Consider the following 22,951-nt stretch of genomic DNA (forward strand, 5'->3'; position numbering starts at 1 on the left):
ATAGCCAGCAGGAATTCTAATGTTTTATGGGGGGGGAAAGATAAAGGTCAGCCAATATGTTTTGCTTATAGGGAGGTGTGTGGAGAAAGGAATTTCATTTCCACAGCTTTGAAATTTGGTTTTGTTCTGATTGGGAGTAAAAATAAACAATTTCATGCTTCTCCAGAAGTTGGGCCCTGGGACCGACATGGGGACTGTAAGGTTTGAACTTCCTTGGAAGGAACAGCACTTGTGGTAGTTTGCCTTTCAGCAGAGCAGCTTGGGAGCCCTGGGGTGCTTTTCCCCTAAACAGCAAGCTATCCTCATCCAGGTTACAATAAAAATGAAGTTCCTGTGACCAATGAAGATCTATATAGAAATTCAGGCAATATTAGGTTGTCTCAAGAATGATTTAGATTATCTATTTATTATGTAGCAGGATCTAGAATTTAGATGAACTAGGTTGTTCCTAGACTTGCTTTGGTAGACTACAAATAAAATGGATGGAAGTTACAAGATGAAAATGGGGAGTGAAATGAAAATATCTAAGAAACAGAAATCCATCTGCTGCTTTTTTCTCCACAAAGCTCTATGGAATATACAATGATCTTTCCTGTAAGAATATTTTGGGAAACATACCCCACTTTCCTGTGGGGTAAACATTCACAGAAAGAGCTTTCTAGAATAACATATAGCTATATAGAGAATAATTATTGCAATTTTAATTGCTTCAAATAACTTTTATTCTCCTGTCATATATATACTTAAAACTATTTTGACCTTCTTCTTAAGTTCTATCATATTTTCAATTATACCATCAATAAATTCATTGAAAGACAATTCAGAAGTAATGAAGCAATAGTTTTCAGAAATATGTTTTTTGCTTAAAACTTAAATACTTTCCAATTTCTTCTTTTCCTTGTGAACAGTCCTCCCAAACCTCTTTGTTCAGAGTTTACCAGCAGATTTTTTCTCTGACTTCTTCCATCTTTAGCACAGGATATGATTTAGCAATCCAACATAAATTCACATGCACCTGTATCTGTTTTCCTGCCTCTTGTCCCAAGGTTGAGAGATGTCTACCCCTTCTCCTTTTTTTCTATCATTACTGTTCTCTACTTGAAAGAAAATCAGGAGACTTTTAACACAATAGGGAACTAAGGCTTTGTTGGTAGATTATGAAAGTGGAAGAATAATCTGGACCCCTAGTAAATTAGAGACATGGGTGAAAGAACAAGACACCTCTAGATTAAAATATCTAAAATATTTACTTTTTAGTGTCTGCAAGTTTAAACGATTTCTAATCTCCCCATAGCATCCCTGAGAACTTGATTCAGTTGCCTAAACACAGGTGCCCAGTACCCTTTGAGGCAATTTATTGTTACCCAGGATAAATACACAAAGCTGGCAGAAAGGTTCATAAAACCTATGAGACCCCTAATGTCCTTCTGCAGAAGAGACACCCAGGATACTAAGGACATTCCATGTGGTGCTTCACTAGTAGAACAACCAAGGAAAGGTCCTGGAGAATATAATCGGTGGAGTCTAGGCAGTAATTCAGATTACCCCAGGTAGTGGTTAATTAACAGAGAAGCTAGCCAGACTCCATATTCAGTGCTGACTTGATTTTAATAGATTATAATTCCAAATTAGGTATATTTTGCACATCTAGACACCCACCTGCATTCACCAGAATGTAGGTGTCAATCTGTAGCTGAATTCCACCCTAGATTAGGATTACACAGGGCTTTCAGGAACATGATAAAACAGAGGAGTTGCCCCAGATGACAGAAGACTAGAGATGGCAGATGAAAATTTTCACTTGGAGCTGAGACTTCAAGTTTGCTTTGGTAGGATGAAGAAACACTATAAAGAAGGCTATTTAGACCACCTAGAATTTCAAATGCAGGCAGGAATAGGCAGAGAATAAATAAACAAGATGAGAACAGAATATTCTGTCTTTAGAAAGGGAATGCATATAATATAAGATGAATGAAAAAAATTACATTAAAAAAAAAATTATATATACAGGACTTAAACATGGACATAATGTATGCATATCATACAGGTATATAGTGTAGTTCACAAGACACATAAACATATGTAAAACCCTAGGTATATATACAATGTATGGTATATAGAGAAATATAGAATGGACGATATTGAAAATGCCCAAAATGTGGTCACTTTTGCTGTATGACTTGTTTTGCCATGTCAGTGAAGAAACCACTACTTGCTGCTCTGGTCTCTTATTTTAACTATTTGAAGCACTTGATTATATTGCCACTGCATGATGTGCCAAGCTTCTGAACTTGGCAGCTATCGGTTTGTTCTTTGCCTCTCATGCTCATCAATATGTACTGTAAGAATGCACAGGAAGATTTTCTGTGACTCAGACCAAATATGTTATGTAACAGTATTGTAAAACATGCATGACAATACCTTTCCATCTCTCTCTGCCTATCATAGACTTCCTTCTAAAAAAGTAATTTTTCAAGATTTAAATAGAACCACACTGCTGAAGTTTGAGCGTAGCTAATTGGTACTTTTCCAAGTCTCTCAATCTGTTATATCTGGAGAAGCCCTGGAGAAGGACAATCTCTGTAACATATATGCAGTTTGGAAGAGAGTTTTCCTTCATAATGAACAAAACGTGCTTGCTTTTTGCCCAAGCTCTTCCCTAATAGCATGCAACAGAAGTCTTTTTGAACATTCAGAATCCATCGTTACTTACTGATTGAAAAACAAAGGGAGAAGTAACCTTCAAAATAGATTAGATCCAAATGATAAGGAGAATTTGTAATAACATGAGAAATATTTCCAAGGAAGTAAACATCTCCACTTTGCACTGGAAGTCTCTCTGTGTCTAGATATAGGCAGAATGCACCAGTCTACAAGGGCAGATTTGTTGCAGCAAAATCTGCACACCACTTGAACTTTATATATGATGCGTATTTTTAATCTTTCTGTTACAGCTGTCTGACAGTCTTTTGCTTATCTCTTTCCATTTCTACATGACTTAAAGGCAATGCAGAACTGTTCTGGTATATTGTCAAAAAGTTCTTTTTAGATGTTCATTTGTGAATGATTCATGTCTGAAAATGATATCTTAAGAATACAGCTGGTCAGAAACCAGGATTTTTTTTTTAATTATGTTTCTGTGCTTTTTAGATAGTAATTGCAATTTTTAAATCTAAATTTGCCAGTTGAATTTGAAGAATTGATACATAACAAGGGCTTTCTTTTTGAGGTCCTTAAGTGAGAATAGAAACCCTTCCAAATGTTCACTGATATTTCACAGATATGGGTGTTTTTGCTGGTGCATACCAAAACAATAACAACCCTGCCCCTGATGATTGCATACATCAAAGAAATAGCCTATGGTCCATCTTCAAAATAGTAAAAAAAATAGAAAAATACAGACACATACCAAAGATGTTTTTTTTTTCCGTAATAATGGAAAGTGTTGTCAGTCACTGGGATTTCACACTTGGTTACTCTGTCAGTTGGCTGGCTAGGCAACATTACTGGTGTTAAATTTATAACAATTTTATATGCCAAAATTGTCTTAGAATCATAGAATAGGATCATAGAATGTGTTGGGTTGGAAGGGACCTTTAAAGGTCATCTAGTCCTACCCCCCTGCAGTAAACAGGGACATCTTTAACTAGATCAGATCTAATCTTCAAAAGATTAATTCCATAATCCAAATATTTGACTGATGAATATTTCTCTAGGTTTTTTAAAATTATACAAATCATACTGTTGCCTTTTACTGTATAGATAGTTAATTCTGGGAGAGATTAACTATCCATGGAAATCCAGCAATGTGACCAACTGAGTGAAAAGACTGGTAAGGAAAACCAACTGAAATTGGAGATGTCTTTTTTTTGCTCCAGCCAAGGAGGAGAAGAAATAGTGAAAGCCTGTTTCTTATTGAATATAGGGAGGAAAGAAAAGGGAAAACTCTGAATACTGGAGAATGAACCATGTCTGAGTCTGTCTGTGAGAAAAAGTGGCACATTTGAAGAGGCTGTGATGAGAGAAATCATTTTGGTGACAGTGGGTGCCTTACGCAGAATCAAAGCTCTTTGCTTTAGCATGAAAGCAGGTTGTTAGTACATAATTCATAAGCTGAAGGTAGGTTGTCAGTACAGAACATACAGGACCAAAATTCATTTTTGCAATCACCTCAGACATTATAAGCATACTTCTTATCAATAGTATGTAACTAAAAAGTACATAAAAATTTTAAATCCTAATCCTTTTGTTGAGAATTATCTTTGATGCTTCTTCCAAGAAATTAGAACTCTAACTTCTTGAACTTCTTCTAACTCTACCGAGCCACAGGGCTCGGTACTGGGACCCATTCTCTTTAACATCTTTATCAATGATCTGGACGAGGGGATCGAGTGCACCCTCAGTAAGTTCACAAACGACACCAAGCTGGGTGGCAGTGTCGACCTGCTGGAGGGTAGAGAGGCTTTGCAGAGGGATCGGGACAGGCTGGATCGATGGGCTGAGACCAACAGGATGAGTTTCAATAAGGCCAAGTGCCAGGTCCTGCACTTGGGTCAAAACAACCCCAGGCAGCGCTGCAGGCTTGGGGCAGAGTGGCTGGAGAGCTGCCTGGCAGAAAAGGACCTGGGGGTGTTGGTGGACTGTCGGCTGAACATGAGCCAGTAGTGTGCCCAGGTGGCCAAGAAGGTCAACAGCATCCCGGCCTGTATCAGGAACAGCATGGTGAGTAGGACCCGAGAGGTGGTCCTCCCCCTGTACTCGGCACTGGTGAGGCCTCACCTCAAGTATTGTGTCCAGTTTTGGGCCCCTTACCACAAAAGAGACATAGAGGTGCTGGAGTGGGTCCAGAGAAGGGCAACGAAGCTGGTGAGGGGTCTGGAGAGTAAGTCTTATGAGGAGAGGCTGAGGGAACTGGCGTTGTTCAGTCTGAAGAAGAGGAGGCTGAGGGGAGACCTTATCACATGCTGTAACTACCTGAAGGGGGGTTGTAGAGAGGTGGAGGTCGGTCTCATCTCCCAAGTCACAGGAGACAGGACAAGGGGAAATGGCCTCAAGTTGCGCCAGGGGAGGTTTAGATTGGATATTATGAAAAATTTCTTCACAGAGAGGGTTATCCAGAATTGGAATAGGCTGCCCAGGGAAGTGGTTGAGGCACCATCCCTGGAGGTGTTCAAAAGACGGGTTGACATGGTCCTCAAGAATATGGTTTAGTGAGATTTTTTTTATTGCTTATTTCTTATTTATTTTTTGTCAGAAATAGGTTGATGGTTGGACTAGATGATCTTTAAGGTCCCTTCCAACCTAGACGATTCTATGATTCTGTGATTCTAGAACCCAAGGACTGAATATATAAAAGCAACATCTTTTAGACTGGGATAAAAATTGTTGTTGTGAACCCAGTTAACAGGCAGCAATGACTCCTGAGAAAGTATGTTTTCTGAGGTGTAAGGTGCAAATGCAAATACAATCTGAGTAAGAAGGGAGCACATGGATAGACTCTTCTTTTTACTCAAGGAGAAGACATGAGTTATGGTTTTTTTAAGAGGTTTTCAATCATTGTTATGAATGAGGATGTCATTGAGAGGCACACATGGTAATGTTAATGTTAACAAGATGTGAAAAGATAGACAAGTTTGATATTCTATCACAAGAATAATTAATGTCAGATATACATTTTGTAGTAAGGGAGACTGTTATATCAAATGGAGATGTGAACTACTTTTGTTTTCAGGTTCAGCTACTTATTAGGTAAGGGGAAATGAAAGAATGTATATTAATTTAGTGTGATTCTAAAGGCATGCTTTTCAGTCGTATAGAAAAACCTTTCGAGTGCCTCGTTCCTTTCTGTGTTTTTCTAAAGAAGAAAAGCTAGTCTGGGTTTGGTTTTGATGGGCTTTTTTAAAATATATTTATGCTTGAAAGCAGGAAAGCCTGTGCATTTCTGTTTTCCTTAAAAGTTACTGTCTCCTGATGCAAGTGTTAACTTTTGGTTGTGGATCAAATATGCAGTGAAACAGATCAAAATGTTATTTTGAGGAACCATTTTGTGTGGCAAATTGTGTTCACCACTTCTAGATCAAAAATCATCAATACCCCTGCAGGAGGAATTTTTAGGATGCTTGAAATTTACAGAGAACACATTTCTTCCACAGTTTACTACTGTGCTTCTGGTACAGATGACAATAAAATGCTTAATGTTATATGAAGAGTCAAAGACAAATGCCTTCCATTGAAACTAAATCTGTATATTCATACTTGCAGGAAAAAGATTTGTCAGGATTTACATAATTCAGACCTACAAAGGATGGAGATAAAATTACTTTCTTCTTCAAATGTAGTAGATTTTTTCCTTTAATTTTCCTATGTACCTGCTTTACAAAATGTTACATCATTTTAAGAAAACTTTCAATCAACTCCCCAGGGAAAAATGTTATATCTTTTTAATAGTTTTATTTTTTCTTCATTAAGACACCTGACATCAAGCTGATTCAGAATGTACCTTCAAATTAACTGAACTACATATCCACATACTTTACACTATGAACAGATGTGTTCATAGATTAAGATCAGCCAGGGGAAATCAGTTGTGTTCTCCTTCTATTGCTATTTGTTAGACTACATATAACATCATGGGAGAAACCTTTCCTTTTTCAAAAGCTTGACTTAGAAGAAATGGCCTAGAAATTCCTAAAAAATGTAATCTTATAGTATGGTTTTAGAATCAACAGTGTACTTACATTTTGTGTACAAAACACAAGTCAATAGCTATCTCTTGCTAAAAAAAAAAAAAAAAAAAAAAAAAAAAAAAAAAAAATCATTTATCATTTTGCTTCTCGTTAGGATAATGGAGAGATTAACCACAAAGGTAAGAACAGTCACTGAAGTTTCAACAATGCAAAGTTTGAGAAGAGGAGGACAGTTGTAGAAATGTAGAAATGGTCAGTCTCGAAACTAGATTAATTTGCTGTTAGGAACATGCTGTGGGGACTTCTTACTTTAGTGAATGTATAGGTAGATCAAAGATGTGACTCTTTAAGATCCAGATGGATCCCAAGTAAACCTGAAAATAGATATTGGTCATTGGAACTGAACATAGAATCAGCTGTCTGTAGAAATAGTAAAAGAAAATTAAAAAACAAACAAACAAAAAAACCCAACAAAAAAAACCAGAAATAAAACCAGATCGTTTATAGTATAATTTCCTTCTATAACACACATAATGAAAAGTAGGTTTAGCACTGTACTTCATGATGTCTGTCTTGCAACATACTTATGTAAGTCCCTGGTTTACATTTAACTGCTTGACTTACAGAGTTTCCAGATTTTAGGTAAACATGGAGAACCTAGATTCCTGTTTGATATTATTATCTACATTCCCTTTATCCCTGTGAACAACACCTTTAGCTTGAATCTTTCTGCTTCCTGACACTTCCATTAAGTGTGATTGTCTTAGCTTCTCCTATGTTTATGGTGTATCTTAAAGTACCTTTCTTAACTGCTGCTTCCTACCTTGTCATGCCTCCCACCTTGATATACTATATGCCATCAAATTCAAAGAAGAGGAATGCAGACATTGATTTAGGGTGCAGGAGACACTGCAGATTCTGGAATGGGATTTCTGAGCAGGACCAAGTTGGGCTGTGAGGCTCTGGCATAGTTCTCATAGTCTCTGGAGCAGTACCTCTGTGCCCCACATGAGTGTCATGTGGAAAAACAACTGATATATTCTCAGTTGTTTGTTAGGGTGATAATGAGATCATATAAGCAATGACGAATAGACAGTGAAGTGTATCTTGGCCATTTTGCTGTGGGGAGCAAGTAGTCAGCTGTTTCTATACCAGGGAAATAGCCAGCAGAGAATGGCTGCAGTTCTGCTACGCCATTAAATAGTCTCATAAAGGAACAAAAAGACGTCATGTCAACTGAGAATAAACTAAATGTCTAAAGGCTTGAATTAAAAATACTGTGCTATCAATAAATTACTTTAAGTTGTTGATTTACCTCTAAATTAATTGTGTGGTGAAGTAAACTACCCCACCGAAGAGCTTTCATGCACTTGGCTTAAAATTTTTGTTTAGCATTTTCTTGCATGCAGTGATGCTCACAGGAACTGAGTTAAAGTCTGACAGTTTTCCTTCAGTGATTACATGAAAAAAAAAAGAAAAAAAGAATTCCAGTATAAACAATTTCACATATAAAAGGCTGAATTAAAAAAAAAAAATAATCCCTAGGCAATTTCAAAATTGTTCTTTATTTGTAGATGAGAACCTGGAGAGCTAATAAGAGAAGTGAGATTAATTGAGTGATCTCAGAAAAACTCATCCAAAACCCGTTGAACTCAATTTAAGTCTTTCTAGTGACTCCAATGGGCTCAAGAGGAGGCCTAGGTTTTAGGGGGAGGTAGATAAACTGGCAATTCTTCTATTTTGTGTTTGAAACTATTTTGTGTATGGTAGTATGTGAAGATCAAAAATTCTTCATAAAATACATTTATTATTCCTTAGTAAATCCTGTCTTACAAAAAAGGCTGAAAAGTCTGTGTGGAAGTGACCATGTAATTGCCATTAACAGCAGAAGACTAGGGCTCTCTGTAGGCAATAGGAAAAGATCTTTATACATCTTTAGTAAAACAAAGCTTCAGTTCTTTACATAGTCAAACTGTTGAGTATTTCTTTGCACATCAGTGGCATGACTGAGCGATAAGATTCTGGTCATGACTCTTTCCTCCAGAATTCTCATTTTGATAATTCTAGCAATGTTATTTGGTTGAGGTCTCTTGGCATACAAAATATAGCTGTGAAAAAAAAGAGTATTTTTTCTTGTTAGAATCATCAGATGGAAATCTTATATGTGAGTTTACATTTTTAAAAAAAATGTACACTGGCTGAAGGAACACTGTTTATATATTACTTGTGTGACACTCTCTGAGTGTGCATTCTGGCAAAAGAAGGAAAAAATTGCTCTCTTCCATGAAGTTTTAATTAGGGATAATTTTCAGAGCTCAGTTTTGTCTTGGTGTTTCAGCTGAGACTTCTGAAAGAAGGGGGTTTCCTGTGTCTTTGTGACCTACTGTGGAGCTGCTCAAGGGCATGTACTTTATGAATAAATAAGCGCAATAGAGCTCTATTTCACTACTTTTCTTTCTATCAGAAAGTTGCCTCTAAAAGGCCAAAATATGAGGTACCACTTGATAAAAGGACAACAATAGAATACACTCCACAGCTTTTTGCCAGAGCTTGAAAAATACAAAAGCATCAGAGGTAAATAAAGAAGCTAGCTGAAGTAAAATGTCAAGGACAGAACAGAGGTGGATGTACTTGACTGAAAGTATAATAACCACTACTGCATCACCCACCAGATAGCTGTACCTTGCTATTTGTAGAGTGGTTATGAGAAATGGTGGACACCGAGAAGTATTTACAATAAAAACCCCATAACTCTGAGGTTTTGTTGCTGCTGCTGTTGTTTTTTCTTGTGTCTATTTTTATTGTTTTAGAGAGTCAGAGGAAAATATCTTACCTTTTAGTTTTGTGATGCCACCACCTATTTACATCTAAGGAACACTTCCCAATTTTTAAAGTGAGTAAAACCATATGGATCTTAACCTTAACTTAATTTATTCAACATTATTGTGTGTTTATATTCCAAATACAATCTACTTTATTGATAATTTTTGTGGAAGAATAATGCACAGAGTCACTCTTAGATCTTACGGGCTGTATAACATTTACAACCTGTCTCAGCACCCGTCTTTGAAATGAAATGGAATTCATAGCAATTTCTGTTGCTTAGAGAGCCTGTTGCTGGCTTTCATCCATGAACAAATTGAAATTTATTAATTCACCAAAGGAAGCAAGAACTGTGGTTCCAGATACTCACAAGCTGAATTCCTTCTGTCCTACAACTGGAAGAGGCAAGTTACATGCATACATCCTTTGCTTTCTCTTTCCATACTTCTGCATCTGCATCCAACTTTAGGAAAATCACACATAGATAAGTGTAGAAAAGTTGTCTTCTTTCCTCCTTAATCACCTGAACACCCATTATAGCTAAATAATAGTGCATTTCACATAGCTAGAACTTAGTTCAACTGGATGAACTTTGACAAGGAAGGATAAGAAATTAAAAATTAATAAATCATTAAAAAGGTAATTTAGAATTGGCAGTTTGGAAAACTGAAAGCATTCTACTATGACAGTATGTTTTGCCAATTCTGATTTCCCAGAAATCTGAAGAGCACAGTTCTGAAAGTCCTTTAATTTCTGACAGCTTAGTGGCACAGATGGGGTAATAAAGCATCTCGGTTTCCATGTATTGAACTAGGTATTAATGTCTGCTCCATGACCGAAAGTTTTACAGATGCATTATAGATTCTTAAGGGCTCAGGATTACAATTGAAAATAATGTGTGAGCACAAACCCAAAATAAATTATACTGAAGACAGTTTGAGAATTTGGAAACGTTAAAATTTTTCCGTGAGGAGGAACAACCTGTCTGGCTGTTGCCTTACTTAAGAAAGGAAGAGATCTGTCCTGAATATTATGCAGAAAAAATTTGTGTCTTTATAAGAAAGGTGAAGAGTAATTTTGGTGGGGTAAATACACCAAACTTCAGGGACTTACTCTTTATTTCCCAAGTTATGACTCTTATTTTGGTCGATAAGTAATTATCTTTTCAAGGGTCTTGTTCTAATATCTAGAAACTCTTACTCCATATGGACTATGATATAGGTTTATTCCATCGGACTCTATTAAGCAAGGAGCTCTGGGTTCTACACGAGAAGCAATGCTGTAGGTGCATCAGGTATAAAAAATACAAAAGAGGGTGAAGGCATGGTGGCCACCTGGCAGTGAACATATCACTAGACTTGCTAACAGAAAACATAATATTTTGTCCTGAAGTAACTTATTGTCACTACTAGAAAATAACTTAATTTCAACATAGCTCTTAATTTCACAAATGTAAAGTGTTGCTTTGATTTTCTAACTATGAAATTAATTTAAAAAGCATTTCCAACTCTTAACAAAATATGTTAAGCTTCTTTTTTCAAACCAAAGTTCATTTCCTTTTACAACTCCATCGGGTGAATAAGTGTTTACTTAGACGAGGCTGGAAGTAAACTGCGATGATTAAAACAAAATAGTTTGTGTGGGCCTTTGTAGATAAAGTTTCAAGTCCCCGAGAAGCAACTCTGAATGTTTTGAATGAGGATTTCCTTTGGTTATAGTAACAAAGAATATTGCAAAATATTTCAAGAGGAAATTAACAGCAGTAGATGTTTTTCTTTCTGAAAGAGAAGTTCTGCGTAGAATGCATAAGTTCAGAGACTGCTGAAGTTGCTGCAGAGGTAGACAAATTTGTATGCTTACTATAAACGGTAGATAATAATTACTTTTTATTTTCCATAGCAAATCTCTTAATCTAGACAGATCTTAAAGCATTTTATATCTACTTTTTTTTTTTGATCAATTAAAGCCCAAAGGCTTTTGGATTTGTCAGCTTTTGTGAAATTCATAGAATCATAGAAGAACAAGGTTGGAAAGAACATTAGAAGTTCATTAGTCCACCTTCTTGCATGACTCTATTAATTTTTATTAAAATTGATACTGTAAATAATTCCAATTTGTATGTGTAATGCTAGGTAAATTGAGCCTTCAAATTTTCTCTAGTTGTTAAAAAAAAGCTTAAAATTCTGATACTACCTGTAGAAAGGATGGGCAACTGAAATCGACAAAAACTTTTTTTTTCTTTTTTTCCCTTTTTTTTTTTTTTTTTTTAATAAGGGATCAGCCTTTGTTTGGGAGTGGAACTTTTTTTTTCTTTTTTTCCCTTTTTTTTTTTTTTATTTAATTAAGGCACTAGCCTTGACTGTGGAAGTCTGTTTTTCTTTTAACTTTTTTTCTTTTAACTTTGGATATCCTGGGAGACCTCAGAAACTGAAGGTAGAGCATGTCTGTGCAATACAGCAGAGCCTGCTGCACATTGAGCCAGCTCTAAAATCAAAAAGTACAGCAGTGTTGGTTTTGCAGTCACCTGCAGAGAAACAGCCTGTGACAAGTTACATGTTGCATAAAGTTTTGAACTTACCTAGAATATAACCCCAGGTCAAAACATTAAATTCAATCTCTAATGTGTTTTCTGTTCAGGCTACTGAAATCTTTAATCTACGTTTGAGTTTTTCTAGTCCTTGTGCTGAAAGTAGCTAGTCTTTTATTTCAGCGTATAGAAAAGAGTGCTTCCTTAGGTCACTGCACCATATTAATGTACTTGAGTGGGTGAGGCTTCACTTAATCTATTTTAAGTACTCAAGCATCCTTCTCTTTTTACAAACCACACACTGAAATTTCTTACATATTTAATTTTACAGCAGGATTTGTCAGCCTCAGCAGTTCTCAACTCCCACTTTACAACTTGTCAAATGATTACTGAAGCATTAAAATAAAAAAAATAAATACATCTCTAGAGTTTTATTTATTCTTAAAAGGAAGCTGAAAATGAGCTTATCCATGACAATAGTAAAAAGAAAAAAAGCAATTAACATACCAAAAAGAAAAAAAAGAGAAAAAGAAGAGCACTGAACACTTTACTAATTTGCTACAAAGCCTGACAGTACCACATATAGAGTTGCAATAATGAAAAAGGAAAACTATACCATTTGTGACATATGTCCATTCAAGCTGCTCTGTGACCTAAATTAATTATGACTTTATGAATGCAAATGTTCAAGTGGCTATGAAAGACCCTACTACAACTTGTTCAATATTTTTTGCATTATGCTTTGTCATGCAAAATAGCTATGACTTTACTCTCTATCAGAAATAAAAAATAAGAACTGTCTTATTTTTGGAGATTTCCAAGAATAAAACCATTAAATCTGGAAAGCCTGGAAAACCATTAATTCTGGAAAGACCATGTAAGAATAAGATACATGGAGAACAAAAAAAACCCCAAAGTTTTTTTGAAATGAAGTTAACATATTTGCAGTTAACAGGCTGGGAATTCAGAAAACAGCGACCTGAGCTTTTAATGTTACTGTTCAGTAAATTTCACTGCAACACAGAGTTACCGGAGTGTCTTCTAACCACCAAATGAATGAGGAGATGGAGTAAGACACCAGAGCCAAAAAAATATGTTTTTTTTCCTTCCCCCCCCTTTTTTTTCTGCTTCAAGACCTAAAAATGGAGCAATATCCACGTGTCCAAAGGCTGAGGGCTTCCTAGCTCAGCATCTTTGTGGATTGCTTAGGTGTTCTCATGTGGGGAGAAGGTTCAGTCACTTGGGAGAACGTTCAATCACTTGGAGAACCTCTTTAATTCTTGAAAGAGGGTGGATAATCTGCTTGTTCTCTTTGCCTGTGATCTTGATAATGTCACAATTTAGGGCTGGAGATCACTACTGCCAAAATTTTGCCCTAGGGTTTGTGGTGGCACTTCTCAGGGAGTGAGAACCATCGCGTGGGACATGGCTTAGTGGTGGTTTTATCAGTGTTGGGTTGACGGTTGGACTCAATGACCTGAAAGGTCCCTTCCAACCCAAACCATTCCATGATTCCATGATTCTCTCTTCACCCATTCTTAAATTTCCCATTGGATCTTCACAGTCTGGCCTCCTAAATCCATCACCCAGTGCTAACGATCTGACCTCAGTGTACATTGGCTTAGATAGTCTTAGAGCTGGAAATTACATGCTAAAGTGAATGTCTAAGACCCTAAGTTAAAAAAAAAAAAAAATCAGAATTTATTACTGTGACACCTGCTTTTATGTCCACAGTTCACATTGCATCAAGTGTCATTTTTTTCCTTTTTACCAGGTAGGAGAAAAAAAGTGATGTAAGGTTTATCTAAAAGATGAAAAACTAAAGTCTTAACTTTTAGTCTTAACTAAAATGAAAATACTTTAAAATAATATGGTCAAAATAATTTACCATAGAAATTATATGGCTGAGGAGCTACTGGAGGAACAGTTCACAAAAGCATCTACTGCCAATAACTTCTCTTACTGCCTATGCAAAGTAAGTAAAATTTTACTTTCTCTGGTATAGACTTACTTTTCTAAGGATCCCCTCACCCCCACTCTGAATAATCCCATTTTCTCTAAGAAGAACTGAAGCAGACATGCCAGATCACACTGATACAGCTGCTGGATATCGTTTCTGAAGATTACACTGGGTCAGCATGCCAGCGCTCTTGAATTTGCCTGGCTGACCATTTTGTTTGCAAGGTTTTAACCTCTAGGAATATTTAAGTATTTGAAACCATAAGGATGATGTAAAAACAGAAGCAGCACAGCTGGCAGGTTTTTGAGTTAATCTCTCCCTTATCTGACAATGGACTTTTGTCCTACTACACCTGCAGTGTGATCTGGATCTTCATCACCAACCACAGAAACCTCAAAGAAGAAAAATCTCAAAACAGATTATCTGGTGTCTAACAGGGAACATTCTCCAATTACATTTCTGGATTTTTCAGGATCCATGACCTGTCTTTCATATCTGCTTTTGTTTGAGTGCACAGAGCATTCTTTCTCTCACTGATGTCGTTAATACAGTCTCTCTTTCTCTCCTCTCTTCAGCTGTTTAGTTTCAGAAATTATGTGAGAAAACAGTATCTTTGAAATCTGTCCTCTGTATGCCAATATACTAAATTAATATTAAATGATAGTATTTAATAATATTATTATACCACATTACTATAAAATAAATTAATACTTTTGACTTCCCTATCTTTCTTAAAATTTTGTTAAAATTGTCACATGATTAAACATTAGGGGCATGCAGAATATAGAATGAAGATGAACAGGGGCAAACCTGTCTGTAGAAAGTATGATCGCATACATTTGAGAAACTTAGGTTAAAATTAAGTATTTAGTAAATGCATTTAGTAGAATACAGAGCAGTTGAATCTATGCCTGCATACACATGTGGGAAGTAGCACCACAAAAACTCTAAGATTGCTGGCAAGTAAAGTAGAATGATAGTTGTTAAGATAGGAAGAAATCTATACTGAGTCTAGAGGCCCTGGGGGGGAAAACCATCTTTTGAAATTGTCTAGTCTATAAACTCATGCTGTAGCAAAAAAAGCTGGACAGACGTTATGGCACCATCTTATCAAGTGGTTGCCAAGGTAACCCTGAATGAACACGCAGGAACAGGACAGCTCATCACTTTCTGAGGATGCGTGGAGCACACAGAGGGACTGAGATCACTGCTTAGAGGTCACAGTCTAAGATAGTGTGGTGGTTATATTGGAGTCAACAGGTAATTATACAGACCCAATTATTGCGGATAGGAAGTTATGCCGGAATAAATCACACACAAGCTCCTGCTAGTAGTAATTTTTAATTTTGACCTTACCTTTGGGATGTAGAAATAAAATTAAACAAAACCAAACCAATTTGTAAGTATTCATTTTTTTGAAATGAAAATGTAGTGCTTTCAGAGCTAAAAGTATGAATTATTATTCATTATTCTTGCACAAGATTTATAAGAAAACTATAAATCTTCACCCCTTATTTGGTTCCAGATCTGTGCAAACTTTGAAGAATTGATTCTGATCTTTTTCCATTTGAAGTATATGAAAACCATTAGTATTTTAATCTAGTTTAAGTTCCTATTCTAAGACAAAAAAATTAATATTAAGTATGACAATATGGTAAAAAATACATCAATATTTTATAGAAATATTGTGTATGGTTTATGAATAAACATGACATCTGTTTAATGAATATGTATCAAGACTTTTGAACTCCAAGTCATGTTTTTCTATTAATTCTTCCAGTGTTGCTGCGCATGCCCAAATCATAAAGTGCAAATCAACTTACATGAACACATTAACTGAGTTATGAATCCAACTTGAAACCCTGAATTCTTTCTTGTTTTCATATTTTTTTTCATACATATCTAACTTTATTTCAGTTTTCCACTAACATGCAAACAAACTAGCTGGTTAATAGGACATTACATAGTTAAAATGTTATAATTATGAAAAAAAAAAAGGGATTGATCTTTTAAAACACACTTGAACTCAAGTCTGTTTGTATAGGATCAATTGTGTTATCAGGATTGTATTTGCACACTGCTAAGCACAAGCTACGTACTACTAAAGAAATGAACTTTTTTATCCCGAGCCCTCCACTTTGCCTCATAGGATTTTCTTTTCAGAGCTGGCTTGCATTGAAACAGCTCAAAGAAGGAACAACGTACGCTCAGGTCTCCCTGAAAAAATTGAGCAGACCTATTCTACTTTAATATTTTGGCAAGACCAAATGTTAGGTTCAGATGCCTTAGGTTCAGATGCCTTGTGCTAAGCAAACATACGAGGAAAAAAAAATCTTTCACTGTAGGAATACCACATTGCTTCAGGGCCTCCCTTGTCAGTGTGTGCACCCTTCTCAGAGGCTTGCTGTGTCTGAGAAGAGCAGGGGTACTTGACCTGGAGCCTGCACTGTACGTAAGAAGCAGCAGCTGGGCATGCTCTGCAAGAGGTCCACAGCTCTTTACTTGCCTTTCAACTTATCCTGAACTCCATCCCCTTCAGAAAAGAGAGGGGGGAATGATATTATAGTCTGTTGTTAGAGGGAGAGACGGTTAGGCTTTTCATCACAGTAAGAGGAAAAGGGCAGACACTGGGGAGATGGAGAGAAGGGCTACGTTGAATGGTGCTAGTGCGTTTCAGCTAAGCTGGGCTTGGCATTGTGCTTGTGACTCTGCTCTGTAGAAATTCATTTAGTGCTTTTCTCATGCTGATCTTCTGCTTGGAAATGTTAGCTATTGGAGGGATAAACTAAGAACCGAGAAAGAAGTCTGTTAATGTGCTTTATTTATAAATGACTAAAGCAGTTTTGACTTAGTTCTGAAGATCTCTGTGAAAATGTGTAGAAATAGCTGCTCATATATAAGCTTGCTAAATGTGACTGTATAACTTTGTTCCTATGGAAGGAGCCTGTCATAACATGAATCCGTTATGTTATTATACATCAAAACACTTTGGTGTGGCAGTAAAGATATATGAAGAAACTAGTCACCATCAGGTTTGCCAAAGCGACAATGAAAAAAAAAATCTGGTGGAACTAAAGACATTTGTAACATACACTAATGTTTTTTGTGTACGAAAAAGACTGGTTGCCATTCATGTTTGCTGTTGAAAAAAGAATTTGGAAGCTATCACAATGTTTTTTACCAATTCTTTACATCAAAATACAAATGAATAGAAATGACTTTAATATATGATGTCAATATCCTAAATCTACTTCTTAACAGCAGTTTGTCACTATTTCTATATGTTTATCTTCTTCTCTCATTACATCTAATTACTTCTTAAGTTGGTGAGAACTTAATTCCTATTAAATCTTTCAAGATAATAGTGCATGCACACATAATTGCCCTAAAGGCAGAGCATTTACTGTATCAATTGATTCCAGTCATGAACTTCTGATAGCATCACAGAAAAACATGAATCAGCTTTGGACAAAAAGCTTTCCAGTCCCAGGAGACCTCATGGAAATTAATAAACTACCTGTACCTATAGAATAATGCTTTGGTCAGCTCAAAACCATATCCTACCTTGTTAATATATTCCCCAGGGCAAATTAGCAAGGTATTTGGTAAACTGCCTGATTCCTCAAACTGAGGATATGATCACATTCACAAACAAGAACAAATGTGAGGCTCATCAGGCAGGTGTGGGGTTGTTTTTTTTCTTCCAATTACATCGAGTTAGACAATTTAGAATAGAAGGAAGTAGAGTTAAAGAGCAGAACATATCATCTTCTCCAAAGTATCTATTAAAGCAAGTGAAAGAGGGCTTCTGACTGAAAGCAGAATTTGAGCTAAATCAAATCCCACATTCTCACATTGATGATAATAGTACATTTGGCAGACATTAGTTGGGGGTGGATTCAGAAAATATTTCACAAGACTTCAATGAAATATAAATAAGAGTTATGGAACTATGTGAGAAACTATCGATAAATTATATCACACAGAATCACAGAATCTTCTAGGTTGGAAGGGACCTTAAAGATCATCTTGTCCAACCGTCAACCTAACTGACAAAAATAGACACCCGCACAACAAACAAGGAGCATCATCACTAAACCGTATCTCCCAGCACCACATCAACCCGTCTTTTGAACACCTCCAGGGATGGTGCCTCAACCACCTCCCTGGGCAGCCCATTCCAATGTCTGAGAACCCTTTCAGTGAAAAAAATTTTCCTAATATCCAGCCTGAACCTCCCCTGGCGTAACTTGAGGCCATTTCCTCTTGTCCTGTCGCCTGTGACTTGAGAAAAGAGACCGACCCCCATCTCTCTGCACCCTCCTTTCAGGTAGTTGTAGAGAGCAATAAGGTCTCCCCTCAGCCTCCTCTTCTCCAGGCTGAATAACCCCAGTTCCCTCAGCCTCTCCTCATAACAATAGAAAATATAACCATATAACCATAGCTAACTACAAAGATAAATAATATAAACACATTGTTCCAATTGTCAGTTAATTTACAGTAATGAAAGTCATCATAACAAGCAGATATTTTCCATATCTTTCACCTTTAAAATATTTTTGGGATACATTCCCACCTATTCTATTAAAAGGTGCCTCAGATGCACAGTACTGGTCATCTCTTCCAAAACAAAAACTGATGTAACAAGTTTTATTGTTACTCCATTGACTTCAGTGCTAGTGACACTAAACAACATAAACCACCAGCCCTTCCAGCCTGAGAAATTAGTCAGTACATGGAGCCTTTTCAGTTGATTTCCAGAATAAAAATAACTTACTGTATGATTCCGATATTTCCTGGGAATAGGTTTGTTTCTTTCTCATGGAATGTTGGGAACAAGCAAGGAGGGCATTTTACATAGTAGGATTACCAGGTTTCCCTTTTGTTTAACTATTGTGGCCAATGGAAAATGTGCTGTTTGGCTTTCTCCCAGGGCCATGCTGCTCACACCACCCCCTGCCTGCCTGCTGGCCTGCTGCTTCCCTCACACAGCTGCAGCCACTCAAGCCATGGGGATCCCATGTTTGCCTTTGCCTTTCCAGCTAGCATTTTTGCTCTCACTTCTTAGCTTCTGACTAGCATTTCCAAGCAGCACCTTGCTGTGGATGGTAGTAGCTGACTGTTTCAGCATTTAATTGGCACTTAAGAGAGATTTAATTCCTCCTTCTCTTTGATCTGAATGAAGGATAGTGAGCAAGCCTCCACTGAGATATTGCTATTTGCTAAGGAGCAAACTGAGTGGCAGCCGGTAACATAACTGAACAAAAAAAAATACAAGATGAAGGATAATGAGATGAAGAAATGAAAAGCATGTACGTTTGGTTTGCAATTACACCTCCAAAATATATTTGTGTCTGCATGTATATGTATGAATACGTGGTAGACACACAGATAAAATTGGCTAACAAGAGATTAGAGACTGAGGTGTCCAAATTTCTCATTACCTCAGGTTTCCAATTTACAGGTACTCTTTGTTCACCAAGTCATTGAAGCGCACAAGAAATCTTTACCTTGTTGGATCAGAATGCAAAACAAGTCAGTGTTTTTCAGAACTATGCCTGCTCGGTTTCCTTTAATCTAGCTAAAATCCTCTAGTTGATGAGTGATAGCAGGATATGATCTTGGAACTTTGTTATAGAAGATGAGAGGAAGAAAGTGACGTTGGATCTAGCGTTTAAAGTAAAAAGCAGGGATTGATGTGCAGAGGAAATTTTGTTTGAAGTCAGATTCCATATGTGGACAAGGCAGAGACTATTTTCTGTGTTTTACACGTCATTAACCCTAAAGGATCCTCATATCTCCAGCAGGAATTTTGTGGCAAGGATAAGATTTCATGGGGTTAACAGTGTATTTGGACACTTGTGATCATCTCATAAAATACATAGAAGTCTGAAACAATCATAATCCAGGACAGGTGTTATTCTTTAAGAAAAGAAGTGGTGACATAATCCAGAGAACATATCTGGATAACAGTAATAGAACTTTCTCAGTAAACATCTTCAGATTAATATATTTTTATTATTTTTAATTAAATATAATTTTATATTATTATGTTATTAATATATAATTTTTATTAATGTATACATCAAGTTTTATTATTTGCATATTGTTCCCTTGGCAGGGACTAGTCACTTTGACTATTAAATGGCATATGGAGAATAGACACATACAGTTCCTTCATGGCAGAAGGCTCTTCCCTATAAATCCCACTGAGCTGCACTTCTGGATCTCCTCCTGCATTGTGGCGTTTGTGGTGGTCAGGGAGGCCAGGCACCCACAAGCCCATGAGGTATGCCCTGATGATCAGCACCCCAAGAGAAGAGAGGAAAAGTGACTGGCAGCATACTGTGGGTGCAGGCATCGATGTTTCCCATCCCTCTATCCTCTTTGCAGCCACAAGACAAAAACCCAGGCACCAGTCTTTCCCACCTGGAAAGCCTATCTATCTGGAGCATACAAGGACCAGTCCTGAGCATGCACCAAATATGAATTTAAATCACTTTTTGATCACCTTGTCACACCAGCCTGGCAATGTGTGGAGCCAGGATCTTATGCAGAAGTGTTATGTGACAAAGGAGGAACCAGCCCAGTGCATCCATCCTGGTATTGATGTGGAACCTCAAAGTAATGAAGTTCAACACAAGTAAAATGAGTGCACTGTAGCTTTTGAGAAAACCTCTTATCTGCCCTTCTCTGAGCCTTCAGTTTATCTGGAAAGAAAAATTTAGTTGAAATGTGATTGAGCTAGCTGTTTTGTGGCTAGAACCTCAGAAGAGCTTTCGTGTTTCAAATTATGATCTATGTCTATTTTCACTGTCATTCATGCTCAGATGTTTCTGAGATATGCCATTTTATTTTGATCATAATATTATCAACTGTTCACAGAAGGCATACTTAATTAAAAGTATTTTATTGGAATTTCAGAGGGAAAAAATAAAGAATCAGCTACTTAGTAATAGGGAAAAAAATTCCTCTGAATAAATAGGGTATGCCATTTATGTCTTAAAGCATAACAATATAAAAGAAACAAGACGTTGGAAAGTCACAATGTTTTACTGTAACCTTATAACATTTAGGCAACAATCCTGGAAGCTTGGGTACAGTAAAATTTGTGAGTAGATATGGGACTCTCCCTCTCTTCCTTCCCAGGTCTTTTGTTCTTCAGCTGACCTGGCTGTTCAGGAGACAGATCCTGTTCCTAGAAGGTATCATTCTGTGTTGAAAAATATGACGGAGGGTAGTATTGGAGAAATATAGGAAAATACTGGTCTTTCCCAGTGTTTAGGTGCACCAAATGCTTAGTCTACATGTAGATTAAGGCATCCACAGTCTTGGACAAGCAGGCCTTATGACTTTTTTGATTTCCACTTTGAAGGGATCCATCTCCCCGAGGAGCCAAGCAGCCCTTGCAGGCAGCCATTTTAGGAGCTTGCAACTCTTTGAGTCTCTGGACTAAGAACATTTTCGAGAGGGAGCAGCCCCAGGGCTGTAAAATATGTTTTCCCTCTTTTCTGGTGAACAAAATAGGAAAAAAAATCTTAATTTCTTTGCTGGTATTCAGTGCTGGGCAGCAGCGAAACATGGTACAACATGTGTTTTTTGCACTGCTTTCTAATCCCGCCGGTTGCACCTGCTGACGGTCACCGCGGCAACTTGTGGGGGTTCTGCGGGCGCTGGGGGAGCAGCGCTGTCGGTGCCGGGGGCTGGAGCCGTGACGGGCGCTCGCTGTCGGGGCCGGAGCAGCCGGTGCCGCTGAGGCGGGGCAGGGGCCGGCGGTACCGGTGCGGGTCGGGGGGCGGGCGGCGAAGTCACCGTTACCGCCGGCTGCCGAGGGCCCGGAGCCGGAGCCGGTGGAGGTGCGGGCCTGGCCGGGGCCGGAGCCGATGGGGACGCACCCGACGCCGCCGGGGCCGGTGTCGGTGTGGCCAGGGGGTGGCTTTCCCCGGGGCCGGAGCCTCGGCTTGTGCCGGTGGCTGCGGGGGGGCAGCCGATGCCATTTGGACTGGTGTCGGCGCGGCCTTGGCCGGTGCCGCAGGCTTGGCTTGGGCCGAGGCCGGGGCTGGGGCTGGAGTCACAGCTGGAGCTGGGTCTGGTGCTGTTCGTGTCTGCACTGAGACCCTCGATGGGGCTGGGGCAGCAGCCGTTTGTGTCCCTGCTGTGACTGTCGCTGGGGCTGGGGGGGCACTGTTTGTGTCCCTGCTGTGACTGTCGCTGGGGCTGGGGGGGCACTGTTTGTGTCCCTGCTGTGACTGTCGCTGGGGCCGTTGCCTGAGTCTCTGCTGTCTCTGATTCCACCCGTGTCTGAGTAGAAATAGTGCATGCAACATAACGCTCACTCTGACCCTCCTCATATCTAATAATAGTTAACCCCTGCAGCACGTTCAGTACCATTTGCATCAAAATCAGGATCACACGACAGAGACAATCATCACAATCATTCTCTGAAGAGCCCTAAGGTTTTTCACTCCTTAATTCCGTTGGTATCACTTCGAGATAATCACTAGCAGACAAAGCAAACTTTCCCCAGGTGAAATCAAAAGTGTAATTAGCAACAGGATCCATCATATGATCCCGAGACATGCAGATATCTTAACAATTGCAGATTTCACATTATATACCGGAACGCTAGCCCACACCATCAAAGCACGCCTGGGCCACCACATCCAAACCCAGAACAAACCCAAACTGATCTCAATACACAAAGTCAGTATGCTCGACCAGTTAAGTACCACTCCATTAATTAACTTCATACAAAGCTCTCTAAAAATACCATATAAAATATTCCGTAGGAACAGCGTGATGTAAGCTGTTGGTTCTCCCTGAGCAAGCTGGAATTCAAATTTTTCAGGCAATCTTATCAGAGCTGTGGTCGTGCCACAGTCATGCCCCACATTGGGCACCAATACATCTGTCGTGGTTTCAGCCAAATTTACCACAACCAGATCAACAGTTGGC

Source organism: Calidris pugnax, unplaced genomic scaffold (assembly GCF_001431845.1).
Source record: "Calidris pugnax isolate Ruff unplaced genomic scaffold, ASM143184v1 scaffold13, whole genome shotgun sequence".
In the NCBI taxonomy this organism is placed as follows: Eukaryota; Metazoa; Chordata; class Aves; order Charadriiformes; family Scolopacidae; genus Calidris; species Calidris pugnax.